This window comes from Rattus norvegicus, chromosome 19, assembly GCF_021556685.1.
Source record: "Rattus norvegicus strain SHRSP/BbbUtx chromosome 19, alternate assembly SHRSP_T2T, whole genome shotgun sequence".
NCBI classification, from domain to species: domain Eukaryota; kingdom Metazoa; phylum Chordata; class Mammalia; order Rodentia; family Muridae; genus Rattus; species Rattus norvegicus.
Window position 1 is genome coordinate 17,056,706 of NC_141552.1, and position 27,901 is coordinate 17,084,606.

The window sequence follows — 27,901 nt, forward strand, 5'->3', positions numbered from 1 at the left end:
TAATATATGGTTCATAGAAAGCTACTACCTTTTTCAACCAACCAGTATCATCCTTTATAATAAGTCGGTTGGGCCACACCTTGAATCGATGCTGGCCTAATTATAGGAAAAGAAAAAGCAGGTGAATTCGTCATTATCATCCTGTGAATCTAATGGTCAAATGCCATCCTCGGGAAAAGACTTAGAAAAACCTGCTTCAGGCAGTGGTGCAGAGGGCAAAACTTTTACTTTCGTTTTGTCTTAATGAAGCTGTAGCTTCTTGTTCTGTATCGTTATTACCCTGTCTGCATTCATGGCCTTGAACACAGTAAAAATTACAGCCCAAAGAGACCAGAAATTGGAATCTTTTTGCCCTGCCTGACAGCCTTTTTCTCCTTAACTTTCACTTTGACCCAGATATCAGAATCCCTGGAACCCTCATAAGGGAACCAAGGAGTGTACTCTTGCTGTCTCTAAACACTTTTCTAAACCAGACTGATAGACATGAATTCCCTGCACTCTTAAAGATGCTTAAGCATAGCGAGATGAAGAGAAGATTTATCTTGTCCCATTTCCTTGTAATAAAATGTACTTACCTTATCTGACTGTCCAGACTTACCTTCAGGGACCCTGTTCCAGTGCCATAGGTCGACGTCTAGGGTGTTGGGAGCCCTGCGTCCGGTCGCATTCCTTTCTGTGTTTCCTGATGCTCAGTGGCCATGCCACTCCAGCATGCTTTGAAATGAACCAGTCCGCAACCACCACCACCACCACCACCACCACCACCACCACCACCAGCACCACCACCACCACCACCACCAGCACCACCACTAATTTGGTTTTGTAAATAAAGTTTTATTGACATCGCTATACTCAGCATTTACATCCTGTTCAGTGCTGCTTCTGGCTGCAGCTGCAGGGCTTAGGAACCACAGAGCCCTTTAAGCTCCCAGAGCTGAGAGCATTGACCTTTTGCCTTGTTTGTGAAAGAGGTGACTGACCCCTGTGCTCGAGGTTGCCTTTCCGTGCCCCTTAACCCATAGCATAGGTCTCTGTGCCATCCTCTCCCTTTGCTATGGTGTGCACTTCCTGGTACATTTCCATTAGCTCTTGACATTTCCAGAGCATTTGGTCTTGCAAATTGAATTTGCATGGCACCAGGAATAGACCTGATGGCAGGGTGTGGGACACTCCCTATGGGGACCCTGCCCAGGGGCATAGGCTTACTTTTCCAGTCAACTCCCTGAACAGTGAGCCTTTGTGGGACAAGGTACTTCACGACATGACTTGACCTCTCTGCAGTGCACCCAATCCCTGCTTGGCTCAGATGTCCCCCAGAGAGGTTGTGTGAGTGTCCCCAGTAGAGGCAGCACTCTGTGTGGTGGCATTGACATGGCATCCAGGAAAGTCAAAACCAGAGGGACATGTCGGGCAGTTGGAAGCAGATGTCAGCGTCCATGGAGAGAAGGATGGACTAGACACTCCTACAGGGGGTGAGCTGAGAAGCACTTCCTTGGCTTTTTCACAGCCGTGTAGGCTGCATGCCATGCTGTGTACCCATGCTGTGCTGAAGCCCCAGACTTTGAGTCTCCCACAGCTGCTGTGTCCTGGGGCCATGGTAGGATTAAGCAGACTTCAGCAGGAGAAAGGTGAAAACCCTGGTTGCAGGGTGGGGATGGCACAGTCATAACACTCCTGCACATGAGGCCCCTGACTTAGAGCCGTATAGCAGCTGTGACAAGCCAGCTCTGGTGACACTCATCTGCAATCTCAGCCCATGGGGGGTAGAGGCAGTAGGATCAGTTGTTTAATTATCCTTGGCTACACGGCAAGTTCGAGGCTAGCCTGGGCAACATTGTCTATGAAAATAAGACAAAACTAGGTCTTGACTCTGAGCATCACTGCCTGTACCTGGCACGGTTGCCCCACCCCAGGTAAGAAACCCCTCTGTCCAGAGGCCATAACTGCAGGAGACTCGCTGTCCAAGTGTCTATACAGCGCCCTGCTTGACTGTTCTGTGCTGAGGCCCAACCACACTCTCCTCAACTGGAAGGACATGGGAGAGGCTGTTTCTGTGAGGTCCCGGGCCCTGAGACGGAAAAGAATAAACCCTGTCCTTGGGAAAGCCATGGAGACTAGGAAGCCACGGGATCTCTGCAAACACCAGGGCTGGCAGGGGACTCTCATCCTCTACAGCAGCTGCTCTCAATCTGTGGGTTCTACATCAGCGCTCCTGCACACCAGACATTTACACTACAGTTCCTCACAGTAACAAAGTGACACTCATGAAGTAGCTCTCCAATAAGTTTATGTTGGGATGACAATGACATGAGGAACTGAAATAAAGTGTCACAATTTTAGGAACGGTAAGAACCGCCATTCTATAGGAACCCAGGCATCTGCACTCGGTGTCTGGAAGTGTGGTAGGCTAGGCTTCACCCTCAGCGATGCCAGCATGTGGGCACCAAGCCTAGGTTCCACCCCAATGCTTCCTGGATATGTGCAGGCCTGGTTCCATCAAGAAGTAACAAAGGAACCCTTGGCAAAAAACACTGGGTACCAAACAGGTCAGGAAAAGACATCCCCTCTTCTGCAACTCCTCTCAGGACGGCTGGTCTTCCCAGGAGGCCCCGGCTATAACCAAACCTTGTCTCCCAGTGCTTGCCCATTGGTGTCTTGGCCATATTCAGATTTGAAGACTTTGAACAGAATAGCTTCCAGCAGATTTGCATCAATGAATCCAACAAGCAGTTGCAGTCGTACTTCACCCAGCACATCTTCAAGCTGGAGCAGGTGAGAGTGGACACCTATTCCCCAGCCCAGCCCAGCCATCACCCTGAATGTCAGCTGTGTCCCTCAGTATCAGCGGGATGGGGCCAGGGCACCCTAAGTTCCCCAGGACCTAAAGCTATGTCCTTGAACTCAGTGCCATGCTCAGCCCTTCCAGCCTCTTTCAACCCTTCTGGAAGCTCAACTGCTCCTGCAGCAAGGCAGCAGTGTGCACATTCTGTCACATCATTTTTGTGTGTCTACAGGAGGTCAGAGCCTGTCCCCTCTGTTCCATTATTTTGCTGTATTTGCCTTTCTGAGGAGGCAGCACCCACAGGTATGGGAGGCAGCCACATGCATATTCTGCAGCCATGTCTGATTCCTCTGAGGCTCAGTCCCACTTACACACCTACCCTCCAACCTCCCCACCCCGTGTCACCCCTGGGGCTCTGTAAACCTTCCTGCTTTCTGTCTTTATATAATTGGTGACACTGCTGCCCTCAGTGGTGTCATACAGTATTAGTTTGTTTTTGCACTGCCTAGAGGTCTGACTTAGGAGAATGGCTACCATTCTCATTCCTGTTCAAGGGTCAGAATCTGAATCCTATGTAAGGCTGAATAATATTCCAGCACATGGCTGGGCCATGTTGAATTCACACAGTCACCTATGGATTTTATGTTTTGGCTTGTAAACACACACGTATAAGACTCAAGTGACACCCAAGTGGAGAATTGCTGGAGTCCTCCATGGCTTTCTGAACCGTCTGAGAGACCATCCTGTCCACAGTGTATAGGGCACCATCTACTCATAGCTCACACAGCATGAGGAGATTAGTGAGGGTTAACCTGGCTTCTCTGTCTCCTACTTTCTGCCACACTAGCCCTAGCATCTTTCTGTATTGCAGTGAATGTTTAGAACCCAGGAGGATGGCAGCTTCCTTGCTCAAATATAGCAAGTTCCTCCTTGCCTGCTTTGAGACTGAGTCTCATGCAGCCCAGGCTGGCTTTGAACTCACCATTAGTTAAGATGGCCATGAACTCCTGGTTCTTGGGCGTCAGACGTCTCTGAGTGCTGGGTGACAGGTATGCACCACTCTTAAGTCCTGCCACTGGGACAAGAGTGAGCAGAGCCAGCTCTGAAGCACACACTTTGCTGGTGTCAGTGATGACTGACTTATGATCCTGTCTTCCTTGCCCATGGCCCTTCTCCTTGGTGCATGCCATCCTTCCTCCCTGTGACTCATGGGGACACCAAGCCTGAGGATGTCAGGAAGAAGTTTACTTACTTCACTGGGTTGGAGGCTGTTAGGTTCCTGCGTCAGTAGGTGAGATTCAAGCTAGAAGGTTTGTGGCATGAGAAACTGGAACAGAACTGGAATGGCAGGAACAATCGTCGCCTGGCTCTGAGAAGACCAGGTGGGCAGAAACTCATTGTTGGGCAGGTAGTGAGCTCAAGTCCAGGCTGGGCATTGCTCAGCGCATGTGAACAGGTGTGCTTACATGGACATGTGTTTCCCCCACATGGTCACCACTTATCCAGGCACGGTGAATACTCCAAGGAGCTTTTTATGTTTTAACATTGTGTGTGTTTGTGTGTCCATACATACATATACACACATACATTCGTACATATACACGAATACACATACCTGAAAACACATGCATATACATGACTATACACATTCATGCTCACACACACATATATACACACCTACATGCATACACACACACATACACACATATACACACATACACACATACATGCATACACTCATACACATATACATACACACATACACACATACAATACATATACACACATACAAATACACCTATACACACATATAGACAGACATATACACACATATACATATACACGTATACAAATACATGCATACACACATTCATATCCACACGTACATACAGACATATACATATATACTCACATACATGTAAGCACATGAGTGGAAGCCAGACGACAGCTTGGCCCTTGGTTCTCTCCTTTTTACCACGTGGGTCCTGGGGATTGAGTCAAGCTCATCAGACTTGACAGCAAGCCCCTTTAACTGTAGAGCCCTCTTGTTGGCTGCCAGTCACCTCTTTCCACAAATTCTATCCATGGTGGGATGTTTAGAGTTGTTATTCTCATGATTCCTTTAGCAATAGCGCAGACATCATTTACACTGCATTAGGAGTTATAATTCATGTAGATGTCAGGAGAGCTGGAGGCGTGGATCAAGAAGAGAGCCCACTTTCAATGTCATTATGTGGTATTGCCTTAGGCCCTTTTATACACTCCCCTGGCTTTGTCTGAGTATATGTTTGAGGGCTCTCTATGACTGTGCAAAGAAGTAAGAGCTAGGGCTGGGCCACAAAATAGGAAAGTACTTGTTCATCCAAAAACAAAAACAAAAAACAAACAAACAAACAAACAAACAAAAATAGCTTAGGGGTGAAATATTGGTGCTAGTGCTGAACTACACAGCCAGAAGGTATTTTTCTAAGTAAATAACACAATATTAGGGATGACAATATGATCAAATATCCTACAACTTAAGTTTGCAATGTTACCTACATTTTATAAATCAAGTCTGACCACCGTTTTGGTTGTTTCCAATCATGTCTGAGTGCATCATCACGGGAATCCCAAGGAAAATCAGAAATGGGTTCTTGAAGCTGTTGCACAGGGCCAGTATAGACCTAAATACCACAGAGGAAACCTTGATTCTTATCACAAGGGATCATTCTCCATCCCTCTTGTCACACAACTTATGACAAGACGTCACCTTTCCTAAACTTAGCCTTTTTCCCACGTGCTGCAGAAGGGAAGATCTGGTGTCAAGGGGTCTGGACTCAAACCACAGGAACACTGAATTCATTTAAATAGGTGTAGTTTATTAATGCAGGGAACCCTGAAATGGTGGCTACTTTAATACAGTCTAAACCGGGTGTGCATGGTTTCTGTAAGGTCACCACTACAGAGAGCGGGAAAAGCTTCAGTAGTCACATGGATGAGATCAATCAGTGTTAGTCATGCCCTTCCAGCATGGTAGACTGCAGGTTGTCTGTCCCCATCACTTTGCTCTCTTGTGCCCAAACAATGCCAAGGTCAGGGCCGTTGAGCCGTGAGGCAGAGGCTCACCACTGTCAGTGCTGCCTACGACCCCTAAGACTGTCTCTTTCGGGTGTGTGCGTGCTGGACACTCATGGATCCTGAGATCTCCGCAGCTGAGGTGAAACAGTACCGGAGTCATTGCAATGTGGGCACACATTTGGTTGTGGAGCTGGGCCACTCTTTGACTTTTGGTGAGTGGAGAGACAACTGTTGGCTGAGCCTTTGGTGAACCGGATGGCCCCTGGCCACGTCAGGAGTCAGCAGTATCAAAGCTGGCCAACCAGTGTTTTATGTTCCATTTTGTCATCGCTGTACAGTGTTCTGATGCCACAGCACATGGCTGGTCTCAATCTCCCCATGTGGCCACAATCCCGAATTGATATGGCCTCCACTTCCCAAGTGCCACTGGGATTTCTGTAGAACCCCTAAGGCAGCAGCAAGCAGGAGCTCCTGACTATTCCCTCCCTGCTCTCTGGATCTGCAAGTCGTTCTGTGTACATATGGCTATGTCCTCATATACTCTTGATGCCATGATACCTTAATAAACACTTGAATCATGCCCTGATGGCATGATGGCAGTTTTCAACTGCTACCTGACACCATCTATAATCGCCTGGGAAATGAGGGGCTGTGTGGATCAGACTGGCCTTTGAGCATGACTATGCGTGACTGTCTTCGTTGCTGTGGGAGATGCCAGGCAACCTCTTTTCTGATCCTAGAGTCCCTATACCCAGCCACTTGTCCCCTCTACAGCCAGACCCTACTTCTGCTCCTAGGCACTGTCTTGGACTTCCTTCCCTCAGGTGGCTTCTCTCCTTTGGTTGCTACAGAAACCTGTTATGAGGAAAGGAACAGGGAGTTAAGAGTTCAAAGCCATCTTCCCACTGATGTTCTTTCTCCGAGGTCAGTGGGACACTTAAAGAGTTTTGTGTATACATTTTATTAAGCAAGGGACAATCATGCATCAGACACAGGAAACTAACAGCACATCTACCGGACCTCCTTCAACACCTGGGCATCTCTTCTGGCCTGTGCTTCTGTGTGCTGAAACCTGGGGACCAACTTCCTGTGGTGTTTCCCAGGATGACTATGCACATTACTACACTGGCGTAAATCCTCAAAACTCACAAACAGCAACAGGACCGCCACAGGAACGGTTCTACATCAACAGATACCACAGACCAGCAAGCAGAAGCATGGGAGGGTGGTGCTGTGGTTCACACACTTCTCTTTCATCACTAGGGCAGGTGACCCGCTGAAGAAACAAGGAGGCAGCAGGATGGAAGAGGAAAACTAAAACCCAGTCCTTGCATTAAACACTCAAGCACATTTAGACTAGAAGAGAGAAGTTTGCCAAGAATGAGGGCCACTTTGGACATCCATCATCAATAGCCCTGGCTGTCTAGGCCAGCATCAGATCCAGCAGTCTCCAGGCAGGTGTCAGCCAGGCCCTCAAGGGCACTAAGAGCATTAACCATGAAAAATAGAACAAGATCTCTGCCTCTTGCCTGCCTGACAGCCAAGCATGTGTATGCCCTGGCTATGCTCACGCTGGGACCCCTGCTACATATTAAGATATAGAGACCTGATAGTTGATTAGGACCCTGTTCCAAAAGGAAGTCACCGGATATTTCCCTCTGGCATCCATATGTGCATGCATGGTTGTACAAGCTGGTAGAATCTCTCTCTCTCTCTCTCTCTCTCTCTCTCTCTCTCTCTCTCTCTCTCACACACACACACACACACACACACACACACACACACACACACACACATTCAAGTTTTGAAGCACAGCAGAAGAATCTCTGGGACTCTAAGCCTGACCAGCCTCATCTGTGAGCCACAGCTTCTGTGTGAGTGCTCCTTTGTGTGAGAGGCATAGGGTGACTGAGGAAGGTTGCTGGTGTCCATCCCTGGCCTGCATGTGCATGCATACAGAGACATGGACACATGCACATGCTGAGTTCCCCTCATCCAATTCTGAAATCTGAAAACACTGAATTTCAAATCCAGGCATTCTCCTAACCTACACCTTCCCTCAGGAATTGGAGATGAGGCCTTGCAAGAATCCTCAACCAGTGAGACTGGCCCAGACCTTCTGAGATCCATTCTGCCCCAGGAGAACACAGCAGGTGGTATCAGGACAACACAGAAACTCAAGACTCCAGCCTGATGCAGGGACCGCCTGCTGGGTTAGGAGAAGACTCAGCATCAGGTTCCTGAACGAAAACATCACCTCTGAACACACGGGGTCGCTGTGGTTATGCCTTCAAGGCATCTTCAGCAGCAGCTTAAATGGACTAGGGATGACTATGGGAATCTGCCTGCAGGGTGATGTGGGAATCCTTTTGCTAAGGCTTGATCACTAGATGTTGCCACAGAAACCCTTGAACTCTTCTTGGAGTACAGTCCAGGCAGAGGCTGATCACAAAACATTCTGATTATGAACGGAGTTTAACAGATAATCTGGAACCTGAAGGCCACAGGCCCAAAGGTCTGCACTGCAGGGGTGAGGCATCACTGCAGGGATGACCACACAGTGCAGGGGTGAGGTGTCACCGCAGGGATGACCACACACTGCAGGGGTGAGGCGTCACTCAGGGGATGACCACCCACTGTAGGGGTGAGGTGTCACTGCAGAGGTGACCACACACTGCAGGGGTGAGGTGTCACTGCGGGGATGACCACACACTGCAGTGGTGAGGTGTCACTGCGGGGATGACCACACTGCAGGGGTGAGGTGTCCCTGCAGGGATGACCAGGAAGCTGACTGAGCTCCTCAGGGCTCTCCCTGTCCTGAATGTGCTTCCCTTCTAGGTGAGCACTGCAGCTTTCAGGGAGCTGGAGGCCTGTGTGGGCAGCAGTAGAAACTGCTAGCCTTGTTATTCACAGCTGAAACTATCACACAGGACATTCCAGAAGTGAACGCCACCAAAGTGGGGCCTTTCACAGCATTCTGGGTAGGATGGCAAAAGCCCCATGACAATTTCGCCTGTGATCCATACCAAATGTCTGCTGTCAGTGCCTGTCTCTTGGGAGCCACTGGATGATTCAGGGGATGGTCCTGAAGAAAAGGCTTGGCAAAATTGAGGTCTCCAAAGCAAGAGGAGCAGTGAAGAGGTGCAGGGGCCGTAGACCATGGAGACTGACATAGGCTGATGCTAGATACCCAGACTCATCCCTGTGTCCAAGACTGGATGTCACAGAGGCACCTGGTAAAGGCCACAACAGTGTCCTCCAGGATTCCACTGTCTCCCTACTTGCCCTTCACCTCACCCACTTCCTGTGGTTCTGGGAGTCAAGGACTTCATCACCTTTTTCGTTTTCTTGTCATATTGCAGGTACTGTGACTCGACCACTCTTCCTCCTGCAGGAGACACATCGTGTGTCATAGGATACGACTGCTGCACCAGGAAGACCCATAGCATAACCAGGACCCTGCAGTGAAAAGCAGGACTGGCCCTTCATGCTGAATGACAGGAAAAGCACCCGGCCTTCTCTTTGTTGCAGACTGGATTCCTCAGCCTTCCTGTTATGAACAGGGCACTAGTACCCTTCACAGGATACTTAGTGTTTATAAGACATTTATAGAATTCATCTTGTATATAGGCCATTGGGCTAGGAGCCAGCATCAAGGCATCAAGTAGGAGGAAATACAGAAACATTCTAGGAAGGGAAAGCCAGGGGCCAGTGGAATGGCTCAGGGATTGAGGACCAGAGTTCAGATCCCAGCACATGGATGTTCACAGTCATCTGCAGAATCAGATCTAGGGGGTCCCATGACCTCCCCAGCTCCCAAGCAGCTACATGTGTGCGTCTTAGACACTTCTCACTCACCGTGAAACAACCTAAGCCACAAAACATCCCACACCTTCTTGGATGGGCCCATCCCTGGGGGAGTCTTGTGTGTTCTGGGCTTCAACTCTAGGAAGGCTTGGCCTTGTTTTATAGGATGTCTTATTCCTTATATCAGCAGAGAAAGAAAAAAAAAGATCCAGTCCTGGAACCCTAGAGGACACTGCCATGATGTCACTGCTGTGCTGGCATAGGCTTAGAGATCTCTCCATGATCCATCCGAGTCACCTAGAGCTCAGGGAATGATGGAAAAGTCCATGTGAGTTCGCCCAGAGCTTGCAACCATGAGAAAGCTTGGAAAACACAGGGCACATGTGGTGTTTGATCCTGGGTCAGTTCAACCCTCTTGAGCCTGCAGCTAAGACAAACAGTTACATGGGCATGAGTGCACAGGCCAGATCTCAGAACCTGTTTGCCAACCATGGAACACTCTGGATCCCTCCTCTCAGCTGGACCTTCTTCCTCTACACCTCATCCACCCAAGCTTCTCAAGAAATGAAGCTACCAAGTTAATACAACAACTAACTGAAGGCAACAAGAGACTTCAGCCGCCCTGTGGCAATGAGGTCAGTCCATAGGTCTCCTGTCCCTGCACCATCAGTACCTGTGAGACCCATGGCCACCTATTCCCTTCCGAGGTGAGAACAATTATACCCACAACCTTGCTTTCAACAAATCCTGCCTTGGCCATTGGTGGGACCCTCATGAGACTCAATCTGATGCAGGCCTCCTCAGACACTTTGGCTTCCTTTCTGGCTGCTGGAGCTTCGGCCCTCTGGCCTGGCCTAATGTAGGATCAGCAACATCCAACTCTGTCGGGCCTCAGCCATCCCACATTGGGGGCCCTGCTTCACTCCTAGGTGCATTCTTTTCCCACATCTCTCCAGTCTCTCCCTCATCCCTAATTCCCCTCTCAGGCCCAGCCCTTCAGTCTCTGATGGAGACTGTCCTGGAGGGACAGGAGCCCCTCCCCGGAGATATTCCCCTACCCCATGCTGCTGGTCTCTGACAACTCCTCCCTTGGGCTGACTCATCTCTACAGGCACAGCCTGCTACTCCCCTGCCCCTGCAACCCATTTCCTAGCTCTGCTTCACACAAACACTCTGAGATCTCTACACTGGCTTCCCATTCTATTTTGCTCCCTCTCTGTCCTCCAGAAGTTCTGCTGCTCTCTCTCACCACAGCAGGACCCACCAAGACACTGCTCCTGACCCCAGCAGCCACCAGCAGCCCAGGTCATGGGGCTACTAACAGCTTTGGCCCAGGACTCAGGGCTCCTTCCTTCTTCAGTATCGAGTCCAGGCTGAGACCATCTGGCCTGCTGCTGGGTCCTTGAAACCCTCAGTCTCACAGCCTCTGGGCACTCTGAGCCCTAGTCCTTATGGCTAACAAGTAGCTGCCCAGTCAAGCAACATGGGCCTCACTGGCTTCCTGGTGTGCCATGATGCTTTCCCTGCATGGCCGGGGATGACTGCATGCTAGGATTATGTCTGGAACTAGACCTGCAGGTAACACCTGATGGGTTGGCCAGGCTGTCCTCCTACTCCTGTTCTCAGGAGATTCTCCTGACTAAGCCTCCCAAGTGTTGGGATGAGAAGTATGTGCCACCATGCCAGCTAGGGGTCTTCAGGTGTGATGAAAGACTGGGATCTGTGGTCCTGGTTACTTCCAACAGTGGGGACACCAGTGTTCTGAGCATTCTGTCATCTAGGACTTATATTCCATGTACTTCACACGAACACTGTGAGACTTCTGCACTGGTTACCTGTTCTCTTTGAAACCTGTCTTCAGGTATCTGACAGTGGGAGTCTCCATGAAGTTTTTGTCACCCTGAGGATGTGGCTATATTAATAAGCTCAGGCAGCATGCAAACACAGCAGAGGTTACAAACAAGACTACCAGGCTGGGGCCACTAAGTCATAGAGTGCTCCTTTGGCATGGTGAGGGCCCAAGTTCTCTTGCAACCAACATCTGCTGGGGATGTAGCTCAGTGATTAGGCACTTGCCTAGCATATGTGAGGTCCTGGGCTCCATCCCTAGGACTAAACCCTCATCCCCTACCCTGAACGCACCAGGTCCAGGCATCACTGTCAATCCTGAGAGCTTGAGTTTGATCCTCAGGCCCTCTCTGATACAAAAAGAGAAAAAACTCCCTTGATTTGTGTTTGACCCCCACATGTGTCATGCCCGCCCCACTTCGAGTGTACAATTAAGGAAAGCATGAGTAAGTGGTTGAGAGGCACTCACTGCCCTTGCAGGAGACCCCAGTTTGCTTCTCAGCACAACCTGCATGTGACTCAGCAGGTCTCAGGGTGGAACTGGATATGTGACCCTGTGCTATAGCACTGTCCAGAGTGGGGACTGCAGCTTCTGAAGAGGAATGCAGGCCTGGCCTCCAGACCTCCACCTTCAAGTCCTGTCTGGAGAACCTGATGCCCTGGCCAAAGAGACTCCATCTCTCCAGAGGAGTACTGCACTCAAATGACACCTCAGTGATGAAAACTATCTGTCCCCAAAGGCATGCCACTGAGCAGAGATAGCCTCAGTCATGCACCTCTGCCCATCCCCAGTTCCTCATGTCAATAACTCAACCTTTCATGAAGTAGATGGCAATGCTTGAGGTAGGATGATCAGTAGTTTACTGGCCAGTCTGGGCTCTATGAGATGCTCTCCCTGAAATCAGAGCCAGCAAGAAATTCAGCATGAAAGCTCTTTGTAAAGAAGCTCAATGACCCAGTTCAGAGCCTGGGACCCCGCATGGTAGGATAAAGTGACTCCCATGCTTTTTCCTCTACCTTCAACACTCATGCTTTGGAATGCACACCCCTACAATGAGATCAATACACATGGAATAAAAAATTAAACAGAAACATTAATGAAGACAATACATACAATGTTTTAAAGGATCCCGGGAACCCTCACTTAGCACTTTCCTTTCCTTTGTCTTGGGAACAGCACCTGCACCAGAGACTGGAGACTTCCTGCAAGAGAGAGAGGAGAGATGCACTGTTCATTCAGCTAGAGAGCTGTGCAAAGACCAGAGCCACCCTCCTTTTTCTGACAGTGGGAGCTGGGCCCAAGTGTGGGCTGCTCCTACTAGAGGCACCACAAGAAGAGGACCACCTTCCTCAAACCTTCCTGGAAGTCAGAGCACTGGCTATGGACATCCCTCAATCCTCAGAGGACTCTCTTTCAGCGATGGCTCAGAGACTGTTAGGACAGAGAGGGACCAGAGCTTCCCCCCAAAGCAAGATCCCTGTCTCATCTGACAGGTATGAGAGCTTAGGGATGGGACAGAGGATGTGACAAGGTTACATGTAGCACAGGGCTAGGTTAGTAAGGCAATCAAAGAGGAAAGAATCCTGGAACATTCCTCATCTGTTCTTTTTGCTCTGTTCGTAGGGATGAGGGGCAGTGTGGGGTAGAGGACTAGGACACAGCACAGCCTTCTCTGCACATGGTGAGCTTTCTAGGCTGCCTGATCACTGTGACCAGCAACTTTTCAACTGTGCCATTCTACAACCAGGCTGACACAACTGGTGGACCATGTAGCAATAGGACTTTACTGACTTAGCGACATTTGGAATCACACAATGATCATGTGTCACAGAAGAGTTTTTTTTTTTTTTAAGAAAAGGATTTTAAAAAACTATTTATTTTGTCCATCTGAGTACGCTGTCCCTGTTTTCAGACACAACAGTAGAGGGTAGTATATGAGAGTAAAAATGGTTAAGAGACACAATGCGTGGTTGCTGGGGATTGAACTCAGATCCTCTGGAAGAGCAGTCAGTGGTCTTAACCACTGAGCCATCCCTCCAGCCCCAGTATATTGTATTTTCAATGTTGTTTGTTTTTATTTCCTTTTTCACGTATGTCTGTATGGCGTTTCTGTGAGTACAGGTGCTCATGTGCCTGTGTAAAGGTCAGGGACAACCTGAGCACAGGTCCTCACCTTCTACCTCTCCTCCATGGCTGTGTATGCTAGGCTAGCCCTTCCCCCTAATCCTAGAGACTGTCCACTTTAGGCTCCTATCTCCCTGTGGGAAGGGCTGGATGACAGACACTACTGCATCCAGGTTTATGTGGCTTCTAGGGACCTAAACTGTTGTTGGGCTTGTTCAGCATGAAAATAAACACCATTTCACAGCCCTGGCTGGGCCAGGCAGCGCACAGGTCTTTGCTGCTCTTGCAGAAGACTTGAGTTCAGTCTCCAGCACCAGGGTCAGGTGGCTCACAACCACCTGAGACTCCAGGTCCAGGGACTTCCAAGCTCTTTCTGGATAAGCCTACATGGCAAAAGCAGGGCTGGGAGCTGGAGGCTTCTGGTGTTGGCTTCTCCCTGCAGTAGGGGGCAAATCATGGGCATGTGAAACATGGAACCCTGTAATTCTACAAAGTGCAGAAGCTCCTGATTTCCCTCATGGTGCCCCAGAGCCTGCTCACCACTCATGGAGGCTTCAGGAACATGGCCTTTTCCTGACCTGTGTGCACTGTGCATCCTCACTCTCTACCCCCTGCTTTTTGGGGTTGGAAGTCTCAGGTGTAGGAGGCGCCTACCATAGGCCTCTTCTCTCAGCATTTCAGCATTTTACCCACTTGACCTTCACCAGGCATCCTTTGCTCTACACAGTTACCTCAGCCTGTGACCCTCATCCTCCAGACTCTTGTGAAGCAAACACCCATGGGTGTGCAGCTCTCATAGTTAGCCAGGCTAAAGGGGAAGGCAGCAAATCCTTCATGAACTCTACAGCTCCTGAGGCCTAGGAAAATGTCTATACCGGGGCTAAACTCATGCTGCCCTGTAAGACTACATTTTTCCTTTAAACAGAAGGATGTGTGGTGGTGGTGGCACAGGCCTTTGATCCTAACACTTGGGAGGCAGAGGCAGACAGATTTCTGAATTCTAGGCCAGCTTCCTCTACAGAGCTAATTCCAGGTCAGCTACACAAAAAACAACACTGTCTCCAAGAATAAAACAAAAAGAGAAAGAAATAAGAAAGAAAGAAAGAAAGAAAGAAAGAAAGGAAAAGGAAAGGAAAGAAAGAAAGAAAGAAAGAAAGAAAGAAAGAAAGAAAGAAAGGAGTGAAAGAAAGAAAGGAAGGAAGGAAGGATTCATATTTTGTATACAATGAGATGCCTGCCTGTCTATACCTGAACCACCATGTTAACTATAACTCTTGTCACATCTGTATTAATTCAAATACTGAAGGCCAAATGGTTAAATCTTAATGACCATACAATTGGGGGGTGGTGCTGAAGAGATGGTTGGTTTAGTGGCTAAGAGCAGAAGACCAAGGTTCAGTTCCCAGTGTCCACATGGTGGCTCCTATTAACCTGTAATTGCAATTCTAGGGAATCACTCTGGACTTCACGGGCACCAGACATACCACATGGTGCACAAGCATTTATTAGGTGAAACACTCAGGCCCATAAAAATAAGTAAATAAAATATATGGTTAACAGACACTGTGATTCAGGAAGTTCTTAGTGACTTTGGTTATCATTTCTCTCTCCCAGAGACCTGTCTTCCTCATGCTCAGCCTCCCTGGCTTCTAGGACATTTCCTAGCTCTGTGGAGCATGAAGTACTCAACACCATAAGCCAAGCGTTGCAAAGCCATCTGCACCTTCACTGCTACACCTTCTCCATGGCTGTGTCTAAAGGGAGACACTTGGAATCTCACAGATGCAAGGCCAAACCTGTTGGGCTATGTGAGCCCAGCCACCCAATAGTCAGATCTATTCCTGTCCTTGGCTATGGCATGAGGATCTTAAGACAAATTAATCTGAAGGATCTCAACAGCTATGCTGTTAGACCTCTCATTGCTCTGCCCAACCTACAAGCTCCTTTACTGGCTCAAATTCACACCTGAACTCCTCTCCTGCCTCAGCCACCATCAGCTCTTCTACTCCTCTCCAGCTGTGCTCTGAATAATCCACACTAAGGTGGACGTTAACCTCTTGTGGACCTCCAGACATATGCTTGTGATTACTCTTCATTGGCTGTTTTGTATAGGTAGGCAGGTTCTTCTAGTCTCATGCAGAACACTGCTCACACATTTTGGATCTTACAACACCCTCTTGATTGAGAATCCTGACTAATGACTGACTGAGCCTTCCATGCCTGAAGTCACCCTCTGTCTCCCAGTCCAAGATGAGAATCCCCACCCTAACCCCATGGTGTCCAGTTTCATCTCAGAAGCTAGACTCTGCACTGCCCATTACCTTTTGGTTCTCTGCCTCTAATTCTGTTAAATAGTTCCTCTCTTCTTTAAAACAAATTCATTTTGTTGTTTATTTTTTGAGACAGGGTTTCTCTGTTTGGCCCTGGCTATTCTGACATGCTCTCTGTAGATCAGACTTGTCAGGAAGCCAGATATCTGCCTGCCTCGGCCTCTTAAGCACTGTGATTACTGGATTGTGCCAGCATGTTTAATTAAAAATTAATTAGTGGCAGTGCATGTTGGCACATGCCTTTAATTCCATCCCTTGGGAGGTAGAGACATTGTGATTTCCAGGACAGCCAGGGCTATAAATTAACATCTTGTCTCAAAGAAAACAAGCCAAAAGTGAAACAAAAGTATTGCAATATTGTCTTAGGTATGTAACTGAGTCTGTTCTTGAACTCTGAATCCTCCCACTTTCACTCAGGTGCTAATCAGCAGGCTTCTGTCTTGACTTTCACTGAGCACTCAGGGCTGCCAGGACTGTTACCTCTCCCAGTGTAACTCCTGACTCTCTCATCAGCATCATCACAAAACTCCTGCTAAGAATTAAGGAAACCTGAATTCTAAGGAACAGTCGGAGCTCCAGTATTTCCAAAGCTCACTCTAATACAGATGGATCCTATGCTACAGTAAAATGGTCACAGCTGGAGGTCTTAATTCCAGGACTTGGGACAGAGGGGTTGGAGGATCTTGAACTCAAGGTTATTTTTATGTTACATTGTTGCTCAAAGCGAGTTGGGCTGCTACAAGATACCCTGTCTCAAAACTATACCAAACACACCTAAAATGAAACAGAGGAGTTTGAGTGGGCACAGATGGGAAAGCTCGGCACTTTATGGCTAAGCCACCTGCTGCCAGCACCAAAGTCCATGCACAGCCCCAATTCTGAGCTGTGTCTGGGACCCCACTTAGGAGCACGCACCAAAGTAGCTCAGATCCAGGGCTTTTGGTCTAAGAGGAATTCAGGCAGTCACACTTTGGATGCCAGTTCTCCAGCTCAAGTGCCTGTCAGCCTAGGATCTGGTCTTAGTCATGGCTTGGCATCCCTAAATTCCTCCCAGCTGTGCTCTGAACTCACCCTGTGCCCCGTTCTGCTGAATCTGCCATTCTCCATGGGAGTAGCCTCAAGAAGTCCCTCACATCTGAAGCACCACTCTGAGTGCACTAAATACTGCAGGGGAGGGGCGTGGCCAGCAGAGCACCCACCCCTTTCAGCTGTAGAACATTTAGCTCTAGAGTGAGCACTGCTGTGCATTGTGGAACTTAAGCAGTATTCCAGCCTTGGCCTGGGAAGAGCCGTTGACACCCACACTTTCTGGAGTGACATTGTCTCCTGAGGATAGAGTCAGATCAGGAGCAGCAACTGATGTTCACGAGAGACAAACTTTCTTCACCACCTGCCCATGCTGACATCTGGGCTTTTTGGGTGACATGAGTGCTGAGCCCCCCAGGTAGATGGGTTTTCAGGGGTCAGGTGGTTATTGTCACCAAAGGTATCCACAAGGATAAGTCATACTGTACTAATTCCCATATTAGATCCCTTCTCACGGGTCACAGAGGCCGTGCTGGGTCCTAAATGTGGACCCAGGTTCCTGCGCACTTTTGAGGAGACTGGTCAGTGCGCAGGCTTCAAGACATTTTGTTTGAATTATTTTGGGGGATTTTATTTTTACTGTTGGGGACAAACCTAGGGCTGCCATGTGCTGGGAAAAGGCTTTGCCACAGCTGTAGATCATCCCTAATCATAAACTCCTAAATTCTCCCAATCCTGGAACTTTCTAGGTCCTTCACATGATGCAACCTTTGGGGGATTCCTCACATAGAATCATGGGGTGGATTGCATCCCAAAGAGAGACAGTGGGAAATGTTCCCCAGTGTCTGCCTGTGGCTGTGGTGATGAGAGTGCTGACCAGTGGATGGCAAGGCCCATGTGAAACCCTTTTGTTTTCTACTTGAGTGGAATCTTCACCATGCCTTTTTTTTTTCTTGAAACACAGGTTGCCCTGGAACTTACAGTCTTCCATCACCCTGACTCAGTTTCCCATGACTGGGATCACTGGCTTAAATTATTATGCCCATCTTTCTTTTTTTGTATTTATAAATCTTCTAAAAGCCAGGAGGATCTAGAATTTAAAAATTTGCGGTCCAAGGCATTTCCAACAGGGGATTCTTGACCTAGGAGTATTCAGTCCAGTTTTTATTGTGTGGGCACTTCATTCCCATAACAGCTTATGCTTGACAAAGAGTTCCAAGGTGTGATGTCACTGGGCATCAGGCGGTGTCCCAAATAGCAGCACCGACTCAGGTTGTAATTTAGGCTGCAGAAACTTACTAGGACCCTGGTAATCCTAGCACCCTGGGGCCTTAGATGTCTTAGTCTGATCTAGCGATGAATCAACTGCTCTTGAGGGTGGATTGGAATTCTAGTCACTGTGAGGCAGGAGCATTAGGACCCTACGGCCACTCTGGGCTCCATAGGAAGATCCTGTTTCAATAGTAAAAGGTGTCACCTGCGACTTCTTACTGTCTTCCCTGAGGCCTTTCTGCTGGAGTTAGAATAGCTGTCTCACCAAGTTGAAGTAGAGGGCAGAATGTTGGTGCCTTCTATAATGAGGACTAGTGACAGATAGTCTATGGAAATTCTAGAAAGATCTACAGGTATTTATGTCCTGTGCTTGGGAATTGCTGGCTTCCCTGTGTCCTTTGCCTTTAATTTGCAGTCCATGGGGCACCTGGGAATGTCCCAAAACCAGGCTGCACACAGGGCTTGTCCCATGATTCTGACTTACACCAGTGCCTGCCTGATTGTCATAAGTCTCACAGAGCCACTGTATGCTCTCCTGACACCTGCAGAGAGCACTATATGGGACCCTACCATCCCCACACTGCCCATCAGGGTCTACAATGTCCCTATATGGCACTGAGATGGTCTAAGCTCCTTCCCGCCTATATGGTACATCAGAATCTGACCATTCCTAATTTCCTCCTCTCACACCCACACAAGAAGCCCTGTACCCACACTAGCCCCAGCTGGCCTGTTGCCTACTGACATCTCATGGACTCTGTCCCAATCCCCTGCCCTGCCCCGCCCCGCCCCGCCCCGCCCCAATGCCCTGCCCCGCCCCAATGCCCTGCCCTGCCCTGCCCTGCCCCACCCCAATGCCCTGCCCCAATGCCCTGCCCTGCCCCGCCCCAATGCTCTGCCCCGCCCCAATGCTCTGCCCCAATGCCCTGCTGTGCCCTGCCCCAAACCCCTGCCCTGCCCCAAACCACTGCCCAGTCCTGCCCTGCCCTCCCCCAATCCCCTGCCCTGCCCTGCCCTGCGCTGCCCTCACTCAGCTGACATTGTGGACATCTCTAGACAGTCACTGGACAATGGCTGACACACTTGTCTGAAGACTGGAAATGTTTCTCGATCTTGGAGAGGAAAGAAGGACCCTCCAACTACACTGTCCGCTAAGGAAGTTTATTCAGGTGAGGGATGACAGGGACTGTTTTGTCTCACGTCACACATGTCAGTAGAAAATATCCTAGGTATTGGATGCCGCTGTTAGCATTAACAGAACAAAGCACATAGTGTTGGGAAGATTAAAAAATTATGAGTAGGATTAGAAAACCCCAAGCCTCTTCCAGGTCCTAAGAGGGCAAAAAATACCACCAAACATAGCATTAATGTGATAGTTTGGTTAAATCTAGTTACTAGTTTCTATTGTGATACCTGTTGTCAGTGCCTGCGCCGACAGTGTGTGAATATTGGGTGTAGGTTTGTGGGGTTGAAAGAAAACACGTACACGGGTCACCCCTTTTTAGCCAGTGCCACCAAGGCTTTACTGAGATCTCCTTATATACCAGAGGCAAAAGCTGTGGAAAAACAACAAGGCAGGTGAAAATCCCCAACCAGGAAAATAGGACAAGTCTGTGTGGTGAAAATTCCAGCCCAATCAGGGGCATAAACAGCTTCTTAAAAATAAGAAGCAGGAAAGCTCAGTGGGGAGGAAGGGTGCCATGGAAAATCCCAGCCCCAAATCAGGGGCTAAGAGCAGCTGTCAAAGGTGTAAACAATTTCTTGCTATAGCAGGCTGAAAGGCTCAGCGAGGCTGGAGGGAAACACCAAGGTAGGGCCCAACAGGAGCCTTCACTGGTGGCTCTAATGTTTCACTTTCCTCTGCCAACTGGCCTCCACACTGTTTCTAGCACCATAATGATTTCAAGTCTTCCTCCTAAGGAATTTTGTGGCAACCGTTGAATGCTAAGCACAAGGCTTCATGAGTGTTCCCCTAACACACACCCATATTGCAACCTTCCATGCAGTCTATTTCTTGATGTGATTTCAAGCACCTGTACATAATAAGACAGGAGAACATTTTGAGTGCATATTCAAACTGGTATTATTTCTCAGGAATTTTTAATGGCTAATATTGGTGAAGGAGGATAATTTGAGTTAGGATGAGACATTTTTGGGCAGGATTTGGAAGGAAACATTCATTTAGATGCATAGGAATTACTAAGGTTTTTATAATCAAGCCTTGAGGAAAATTTGGCTTTGGAAGCAGGAGATGCTCAGTGGCTCTGCCCCGGGAAAGTCTCCTGGAAAGGACACCTCAGCTTATGCTCAGTACAGGGAGAACATTAGCAGGGAGGCAATGTCTGCTCCCCGTGACATCAGCTGTCCCTTCTATGACACTCTATTGTCTCCTAGAGAGTTCTGGCATCCTCTGTGATGTCACCAGTGTTGTAGTGACAACCAGTGCCCTAGTTTGTCTCAGCCCGAGTCTGGCAGATACATCCTAAGACATGTTTTCCAGTCTTAGAAGTGTTTTGGGAGGGGGGATGTCGATTGTGGAGAGACTAGGGTGAAGGAGTCTGACCTTTCATCTCAAAGAAATGATGGACAAAGAAAGTGGTTCTCAGGAATGTGGAGTAAGTTCTGGGCAGTGTCTTTTGAGCTTTCTGTGGAGGCAGGGGGAGGGATGGTGGGGGTCCTGCAAGCTTAAGTTGACCTTTCTAGCAATTGGCCACAACAACTGAAGCATCTGCAAAGGAATTGAATTTCCATGAATATCACAATTCCTGAAAGTCATGGATTTCAGAACATTAATTTTCCCATCCCCAAAGAAATGATATGGTAAGGCCAATGCTACTATTCTGTGAACTTCTGGCCTTTACTTTTAAAGTTGATTGGTGGCTTGTTTTTTGTTTGTTTATTTATTTATTTAGTTGGTAATATTATTTATTGCCAAAGTCAAACATCTGGGTTACATCCTGGGACCCACATGACAGAAGGAGAGAAATGGCTCCTGAAAGTTGTTTGGTCATGTGCTGCACACACACACACACACACACAGACACACACACTCACACACACACAGACACTCACACTCATACACACACAAACTTTTACGCAATAGTAATTTTTCTTAGAGTCTGTTATAATTGGTTCTAATACAAAGACAGCCTGAATGTAGTTACTATATAATTAAATAGTACTCATGCTCTCAGGCAAAGAGTTTAAAGTTTATAGGTACCTAATAAACTCGCATTGGGACATATAAAGAACATTTAAATGTTCAGCAGAAATACAAAGAACAACTAATTTAATTTGTTAAAGTGAAAGCTTATACAATTCTGAAGGTTTTTATGCTGGTTTTATTATACATGTAATTATGAAAAGAAAACATACATACTTGATCAATGAAATGAGGAAGATTGATTTAATGAACAGAAAAATGGATGGTACTTGAAAATTTCCATGATTACATATTAACTATTTAATTCCCCCCACAATAGCAAGAAACGAAGATTATTATTTATGTGACATTACAGATACATAAACCGAGAAAATATTGTTTGGCCTGATTTTCTGAGCTTCCTTAAAGATATAGTTAATTGACAGAGCTGTGCTTTAAAATTAGGGTCCATATTCTTCTGTTTTAAATGTGTGACACTTTTCTCTTTTTTCTCCATCTTTATTAAATGGGTATTTCTTATTTACATTTCAATTGTTATTACCTTTCTGGGTTTCCAGGGAAACATCCCCCTAACCCCCCCTCCCCTTCTCTATGGGTGTTCCCCTCCTCATCCTCCTCCCATTACCGCCCTCCCCCCAACAATCCCTTTCACTGGGGGTTCACTCTTGGCAGGACCAAGGGCTTCCCTTTTATTTCTAGTGGGTGCTTCTCTCCCTGCTCCGTGGGAAGTGGATGGGGGGAAGGCCCGGGCCTGAGGTGAGTTGGAACTGGGGTAGAAAGGCATAGGCTCTCCTAGGTGAGAATGTCAAACCACCACTGCTGCTAATTTGTAAAACCAAGACTGGTTAACCCCAAATAACTGACCCTGCTCCCAGTTAACTGTGATTATAAAGAAGCCAAAGCCAACAGCTGCACAGCAGAGAGATGGGGGAGGTGAGTTTCTGAGGGCTTTGCTAGAGAGGATCATGAGGAGGGAAGAAGGAGGAAGAAGCTACCAGAGAATAAAGGAAGAACGTGTGTGATGGAGAGGAGAGAGGAAGAGGACAGCAGCCATGGTTAAGGGAGAGGAGAGCCTGGTCCTGAGGGCTGTCCAAGGGGAACAAAGAGCAGCCAAGATGCTACACAGCCTGTAAGAGTTAGCGTTATTGTTTGGAAAGTAGATCTGGTACCATGGAGGGCAGGCAGCTGCACAGCTACTGTGCTGACTAATGCACACTAAAAATAAATTTAACAAAATATGAGTAACCAGTAAGACAGCTCTGTAGAGGATCCTAAAAGGAATACTTTAGTTTGAAGGGAAGGACAAAATACCAGAGAACACAGGGGATCAATTAATAAAACTTGGAAAGTTAATCAAAGAAGACTGTGAAAACCACAAAAATTAACAAAATGACAAAATTTAATACATAGGTTTAAATAATAATTACATATCACTAAACTCAATATCTAGGTTGGTGGGGCATGAATTCTGCCATGATCTGAACTCAGAAAGGTGGGGTTGGGAGAAACATGTCTGGTTAAATAGTCCACCCACATTGTGACAATGTGATTTAATCTAAGGACAAAGAAGTGGAGCATCTCTCATGGCTTTCTTCCAACCTCTTGAAAGGATCACTGGGGTTGGCCTCAGTACTTCATACTTCTTGCTAGGTCAGCGAAACTCAAGGAAGCTTGAGATTGTCATAGCACAGTGTTAGGCTAGATATACTGAGTAGATGATACTAAGTTGTTCAGATGGTGATACCCATTTGCATGTGTTCTTAATGTGGACCTAAGGAAAGAGAGATCAAGGTCCTTAGAATAGAAGGAACATTCCCAGTCCTTTTCTACCATTCCAGACTGAAAGGCTGGTAGGGAGAAAGTGGTAAATAATAAAGAATTAATAGATGATGCTTTGAATGAAGGGTTGGTTTTTGTGCTGGTTTTAGACAGGGTCTCACGTATCCATGTTGCCCTCTCCCTGGCTGGCCCGGTTCACTTTGAAGTCAGTGCTTCCATTTCCAATAGACAGTCTTACAAGAGGGGCCTCCGAGGTCTCTGAGGACAGCATTAGCCATTGACAGTTGAGGTGTGCAACCCACAACTATAGTTTTAGCCACTTTGTTCCATGTCTACCAGCTATTTCAGATTGTTGCTGTCTATGCCTGACAATCAAGGACACAGAAAAATAACCTGATAGAGAGCAAGGACATGGTGATCACATCCTTGCCTCTGCTGTATGTTCTGGATGAGGTTTGTTAAAATTCCAATATTGCAAAAAGCTTTATATAGGGCCCATCACATTAAGGGTCACTATGCACTGTTTCATCTAAAATGGCCTAATCAGAACTGACCGCCAGACAACACTTCCTGCGAAGTTCCTATGAGAAGCTTAAGTTTTTTGTGTTTTTTCTTCTTCCTTCCTTCCTTTCTTTCTTTCTTTCTTTCTTTCTTTCTTTCTTTCTTTCTTTCTTTCTTTCTTTCTTTCTTTATAGGTTTAGAGGAATGTATTTTGGGCCACGGATCTGCCCCTAGTACCTTAGCTATTGATGTGATCAATCAGTGTTAGTGTATGCATTCAATAAAATGTCCATTTTTGACTAAGGTAGATGCTTCTGTGTTTTGTGTGGTGACCCATTGTCAATGTCTAGTGAGTTGGGGCCCTGGGTATGGTCGCATACCCCCAGGACAGGGGGTGCAGAGCAAAGGCAGAAGAAACTACACGCAGTTGCAAGCTTTATCAATCCTTATTAAGCTAAGAATATGCATTACTACAATTTTCATTGTGTCAAGATACCATAAGATCATTATTCCCAGGATACCAGGAACAATGAGGGAAGATTAAACAAAGAAAGATGAATAAACAAAAGCTTCTTCTCAAAATATTCATATAACAAATCACCTCTCTAATTATAATCAAAATATACTCACCATTACCAAGAGAGCATTAGAACCACTTCCACAGAAACGGGACACAGCAGAACATAATTTAAGGCCAAGTGAGAAAAACATTTTCTTCTCCAGGGCGGCATTCCAGCCCCTACTTGAATCTGTCACCAGGCCTTTCTTGACCCTGCCTGGGAGCTGCATCTCTATGTCTTAACAATTCCTTCTTTTTTCTTTTGTTTTAAAGTAACACTTTACATAACATAGCTAAAGGTCCTTGTAGGACCTCATGTAAAAATAAAGCAACATAATACATAATGTACATAAGATTATGGCAAAACTAGCTCCTCCCATGCTATGGAAAATCCTTTGAAGCCAAGCCTTGGGATCTAATCCTGTCAATTGATCAGCCAATAATTTCGCTATTTCCATAGGGGTAGTATCTTCTAGCTGTTTACCAAAAGACATTCGAACATCATATTTCAAGGCATTAATTACTTTTGAAGCACTTCATTACCCTCTAAATAGGCTTGAATTAACTCCCAATCATGTTCTGTGTCATTTTCCATATATTTACTAACACAAAAGTAGTAGGATTTCATCATGATAAGCAATATAAGCCCGATAACTGGCATTGGCCGCAGCAGAAGAAACCATGAGTAAAACACACATTGCTAAGAATAAGTGCTCAGCAGTAAAGGACTTTCCTGAAGGGGACAAAATTATTCCTTTCAGTGCTTAATCGCTTCACCTGACCCCACAGGTAATAGGGTTGTCACTGCACAGATCCTTATCCATTGTTGTTTGTGGACACTAAGAGAAGCCAGGGCCTCAGTAATGGAGGACACCTCCTCATCTCCTGAGAACATCCATCAGGAGAAAATGTAACTGGTTTAACTGGATTCCTTTGAGGGTAGGGAGCAGTTCTTATTATTCTGTGCTTGGATCCATCTCCCGGGTAACCAGAATAGTCTCCCATCCTGTAATGAGACAAAACCCTCTCCCCTATATACAATGATGTCCCTTCCTGCCATTCAGCATCCCGGACAATTTTTATCCATACTGTCTGTTCCATGCCTTCTGGGGGGAAGTTCAACAAAGTGTCTATCGGCTATTGATATAACTTCACCTTGTGGTAAATTAAGAAAATTAATAACGTATAATGCTTGTGCCAATATAGCTCTGGGACTGGTCTGCAAACTCCATTCAGGTTGAATAAGGCCATCTCTTTTCCCCCTTTTTAATTTTATAATTTGTCATTTCAGGGTATGGTGAATTCTTTCAACAAAAGCTTGTCCTTGTGTATTGTGTTCTGTACCAGTAATATGTACAATATGATATCATTGACAAAATTGTTTATATTGATAAGAAATATATGTTGGTCCATTATCAATTTTAATTTTAGAAGGCGGTCCCATAACAGCAGACGTTTCCAATAGATGCTGTATAACATGAGCAGTGCGTACTCCTGGCAATGGTGTAGCCCACACAAATTTTGAAAAATTATCTATGCTTACATCTATATGTGAAAGGCGACCAAACTCAGAAATATGGGTTATATCGATCTGACACGATGTATTAAGTTGCATCCTTCTGGGATTAATTTGAGATGGAATACATTTTATACGTGAAGACTGACACATAGGACAATTAGCAATAATTTGTTTGGCTTGAGAATAGGGAAGCTTATATTTAATATGTAAATATCCTGTATTGGCATGATTATGACTGTGTTCTTCTAGGGTAGCAAATGCCACTAATTGATCTACCATATGATTGCCAAGTGTTAAAGATTCTGGAAATTTTGAATGTGATCTAGTATGTGTAATGAATATTCTAGAGTTTCATAATAACAATAGGCCTTTAATATGTGAGAATAACATTTAATATAGGCTTAGATGTAGAAACAATAGCAGTCTCAATATTCTGTACTACTCCTACAACATAAGCGGACTCAGCTATAATATTTTTACATCATGAGTAAAATCCTGGAATACATTAATTACCGCTAATAATTCATTTTGTTGTACTGACCCAAAAGAAGATTCTTGTCCCCAAAATTAATCTTTGGTCCAATAAGCCATCTTGGTCTTAGAGCCGTCTGTAAACACAGTAAAGGCTGATGGTAATGGATCAACAGAAATTAGTGTATTTATCAAAATTTTTTTTGTTTTTTAAAGCAATCCCACAATTTACTATGGGGAGGATGAAATTCAATATTTCCAGTGTAAGAAATCATGGCTAATTGAAAAACCTCAGACATCTGCATTAAATATTCCCCTTTATCTTTGCTTAATGGGAAAACAATAGCAGCACAATCATATCCCCACAGAGTAACAGGTCTTTGTATGCCTTGCTGAATGATTAAAGAAATTTGTTCCTCATAATTTGTTAATGTTTGGTTAAAGTTTTATTTAATATAAACCCATTCTAAAGGCAACTCATCCTGAGCGAAAGTGCCTGTAGGATATTCAAGAGTATTTAAACATAATTTAATAACTCTATCTGGATCAATACATGCCAAATATGCATCTTTCCATTTTCAGAAAAGATACCCTTGCATGCTTTCATATAAGCATTAATATCCCCAGCCTCCTTTATAGGTAATAATGCTCTCCTGTACTCTTCATTAGCATTTTCAAAAGCAAGCATTTGCAGCAGTTGTCCTCCAGCTTCCTCTCCTACCATTGTTCTTTCCAATGTTAATTTTAATATACATAAAAACTTAATACATTGTTCATAGAAAGCTACTACCTTTTTCAACCAACCAGTATCATCCTTTATAATAAGTCGGTTGGGCCACACCTTGAATCGATGCTAGCCTAAGTATAGGAAAAGAAAAAGCAGGTGAATTTGTCATCATCATCGTGTGAATCTAATGGTCAACATGCCATCCTCAGGAAACGACTTAGAAAAACCTGCTTCAGGCAGTGGTGCAGAGGGCAAAACTTTTACTTTCGTTTTGTCTTAATGAAGCTCTAGCTTCTTGTTCTGTGTTCGTTATTACCCTGTGTGCATTCATGGCCTTGAACACAGTAAAAATTAAAGCCCAAAGAGACCAGAAATTGGAATCTTTTTGCCCTGCCTGACAGCCTTTTTCACCTTAACTTTCACTTTGACCCAGATATCAGAATCCCTGGAACCCTCGTCAGGGAACCAAGGAGTGTACTCTTGCTGTCTCTAAACACTTTTCTAAACCAGACTGATAGACATGAATTCCCTGCACTCTTAAAGATGCTTAAGCATAGCAAGATGAAAAGAAGATTTATCTTGTCCCATTTCCTTGTAATAAAATGTACTTACCTTATCTGACTGTCCAGACTTACCTTCAGGGACCCTGTTCCAGTGCCAAAGGTCAACGTCTAGTGTGTTGGGAGCCCTTCGTCCGGTCGCATTCCTTTCTGTGTTTCCCGATGCTCAGTGGCCATGCCACTCCAGCATGCTTTGAAATGAACCAGTCCGCAACCACCACCACCACCACCACCACCACCACCACCACCACCACCAGCACCACCACCAATTTGGTTTTGTAAATAAAGTTTTATTGACATCGCCATCCTCAGCATTTACATCCTGTTCAGTGCTGCTTCTGGCTGCAGCTGCAGGGCTTAGGAGCCACAGAG

At 46.3% G+C, this 27,901-nt stretch overlaps 1 protein-coding gene and 1 long non-coding RNA gene across 3 annotated transcripts in view; both read right to left on the reverse strand.

Moving 5' to 3' along the window:
• LOC147998906 (disks large homolog 5-like) overlaps window positions 1-27,901 on the reverse strand; it is a 124,855-nt gene that overhangs the window by 18,937 nt on the left and 78,017 nt on the right. Inside the window, exon 1 of one of the 2 annotated variants that reach the window (XM_087595887.1) lies at window positions 599-816. The exons of the other annotated variant lie outside the window; for it this stretch is intronic. The gene's annotated coding sequence lies outside the window, so the exon portion shown is untranslated. Of the gene's footprint in view, window positions 1-598; window positions 817-27,901 lie in introns of those variants that run through there. 2 annotated transcript variants of the gene reach the window in all.
• Window positions 5,625-27,724, reverse strand: LOC147998908 (uncharacterized). The gene is made up of 3 exons (XR_015644298.1): window positions 27,605-27,724; window positions 12,612-12,700; window positions 5,625-10,076 (listed from the first exon to the last, which is right to left on the reverse strand). It is a non-coding gene; the product is annotated as an uncharacterized LOC147998908 (long non-coding RNA).